This window comes from Salvelinus sp. IW2-2015, linkage group LG33 (genome assembly GCF_002910315.2).
Source record: "Salvelinus sp. IW2-2015 linkage group LG33, ASM291031v2, whole genome shotgun sequence".
NCBI lineage: Eukaryota > Metazoa > Chordata > Actinopteri > Salmoniformes > Salmonidae > Salvelinus > Salvelinus sp. IW2-2015.
The window spans coordinates 36,115,350-36,118,322 of record NC_036872.1 but is presented as its reverse complement, the minus strand read 5'-3'; positions in this window follow the sequence as shown (position 1 = coordinate 36,118,322).

Sequence of the window (2,973 nt, the reverse complement as noted above, 5' to 3'; positions counted from 1 at the left end):
TCCTTGCTCTAGTGTGGATTTACATATTGATAATATCAGGAGAAATCATTATTTGTTTAATACTGGATATAAGAGCTTCCTGTTACTATTACGCGTCGCTTTTGTGGGTCCTGCATTCACCTACAAGTGATAATATTCCGGCTTAAAAAATTGCAATATATCATTTCAAGCCCATGACAGAAAAGCTGTATAGTATTGCAGGAAAATAACGTGCTATAAACCTGCAAGATATTTTTTGCACCGACAAGAGATATCATCGGAGTGTGAACAGTTGTGTCAGGATGAAACATGTTGACCCGATAGAAATAGACGTGGCTGCGTGAGCGCACGCGCGGGCGGGGCGGCGCGTACGGGGGGGCGTGGGGATTTCCCCAATGCGTTAATTTTTAGGGGGGATCCCTGATACCAAATTACACACAGCCATCTTACAATGTACGCCATAAATACATCTGATCGCGTGCTGACCTTCTACCTAGCTCCTTGTCTCCTTACAGCAGTGTAACAAGCCCACACTCATCTTACGCATTAGTGGATAGTTTCTCCACGAATGTTACCACTGTTCACTGGTGGTCACCGGTCTATCTCATTCACATAGATAGAGGGCTACCACCGAAATCTGAAGTGGTTAAATTCTCTTAACTTTCGCACCCTGTCCCCTTCAAGCCCTCGGCTTAAAGGTCAGGGGACTGTGGAGTAATGGCAACGATCTGGCAAGGAAACCAAGAACATTGTTACTGTTCGGCCTTAGGGGGAAATGTTCACTAGCAATTTGACATGCCTGGATCAGCATCTAGATTGTTGTGTTTGGAGGGGGCATTACGCGTTTAGCTTATCCCTTTTAGGGTAGTGTGGGGTAGAACAAAGGTGTTTGCCGGAGAAAAAAGGGGCATGCCTGTATTCTAGTGTGTCTGTCCAGACAGTGGAGGCTGCCTGAGTGGGAGAGCGTCAGAAAATATAATGGGCCTAGTAATGGCCGAGAGCCGAATGGCAATTGCATCAAACCCATGTGAACCATGGTTTATATGTGTAGTTGCGAGTTGATCACCCGCGATTTCTAGTCGGTGTCTCCTTCGTCTCCAGTCATACCGACAAGCCAGTCTCCGCCAATGAAGGGTGGCCACCAGCCTGCCTGCGTCTTAGCAAGGTAGGCAGTGGGCGAAAGTGGTATGATAGGATTTAGAATTAGGTTTAACGTCTGTGTCCTGAATGGTGTTAGCTAAGGGACACGATTCCATTGAACATTAATGTATCTTGTGAGAGATAGATCCAAATGTGGACATATTGTGCAGCTGTCCACATCCCTTGCAAATTGCGCAACGGGTCACAGCTTTGATGGCACAACATAATGTTTAGTAGAAATGAAAATTGGACATATCAATATTTGCGCTTGTTAAAGGCTAGCACACACAGGCCGTGGATATGTGAGTGATAATGTGTTGGTTCAGAAAGCCAAATATAGGCGTCTGCTCGCTGGATCGTTGTTGAGAGGCAGTGCAGTTCTCAACGGTTAGATATGATTTTTTCAGCCTTCCGGTACTCAGACCGTATCTATGGCACCGAATCGGCAGAGGGCTTATGAAGTTTCACACATATCAAGAGATGTCAGCCGTAAATCATGGGCAAAACAATTTACCGGCCGCGAGAGAGATATCTAGAGACTAAAAGGTTTGGAGCTCGAAAAGCGTCTCTTTATTTAATCAATGAACAAAAAACTAAGTTATGACTGCAATGGAACAGTATACTGTTAGTGTGATAGTGTTTTTTTTCTGTACTACTCACCAGCCTTCATGCACGGGGTGGACTCGGACCATCGTGGCATTTAGTGGAGCAAATCGCATGGATGATGCCACAGTGGGCATGTCTAACCTTGTTTTTTTTTGCGTGCACAAATGATATAATGCTTGCATATAATGGGGGCCTCAAGGAAAACATAATGGTGCTAGTATATGGGGCTCAAGGAAATTAATGGGCCGAGTGTGTTAGATACCACTGGCAATTCGTGGAAGTATTCTAGACAACCTTCGACGGCTTTCCATATTTTGTTACGCTTAAACACAAAAAATTATTTATGATCTTCATTTTAGAATAAAGGTCATGTGAATGTAACAGAAAAGTGTGGAAAAATTGTAAGGGGACTGTAATATACTTTCCAGAATGCACTGTATAGAAGCGCCAGGTTTTGAATTTTTGGTCTCGATGTGGCGGCCACTTGTGCTCGATGAGTGGTGCAGGTAGCCATTTCAAAGTATTTGGTGAGTCAGCAAGCTGGGCTTGCTCAATGATATGAAGAGTTAACGCGATGAACAAAAAGTGGAGATTAGCTTGAGAACAAAGTACATGCATTGAGTCGAAGGCTGTGCACGTCACATCAGTGATGCAATAGGCAAATACACAATACTTAAAATGCTTCATGAGGAGAATTGATCTCTCTCTAGCTAGCTTGCCGACAACAGTAATCAAGTGCAAATTCTCTGCGAGTTTGGACACGACGCACGGCACCAGTGGTAGTCGTATAGGTGGTCAGATGCAGGCAGGCATGGCGGCAGGCAGGCAGGCCAAGGCAGGGCAGGCAGCAGGCAGCCAGGCAAGGCAGGCATGTGCTAGAGCACGACCCGCAGCGGCGTTATCTGCACACTACGCACGCAACATAGCACCTGGGCAAGGCGGCACGGCTACAGCACGAGCACAAGCTAGACACAACACACAGCACTAGAAGAGACACACACACAAGATGTAGATGAAAGATAGGTTTTGTAATGAAGACTTATGCGAGTCAGACTACTCAGAGACACCCAACACACAATGCACAGACTACCCAGACAGTCACAACAACAGTCCTGAAAAGCACACACCACTACACACCGCCAACGCGCACACACAACTTAGATCGGAACAGCAGCTCTACTAACAGCAACACTGCCTTTAGCAACTATCCCGGCTGGGGGAGGTGAGAAACTGCAGCAGGTATGAAAT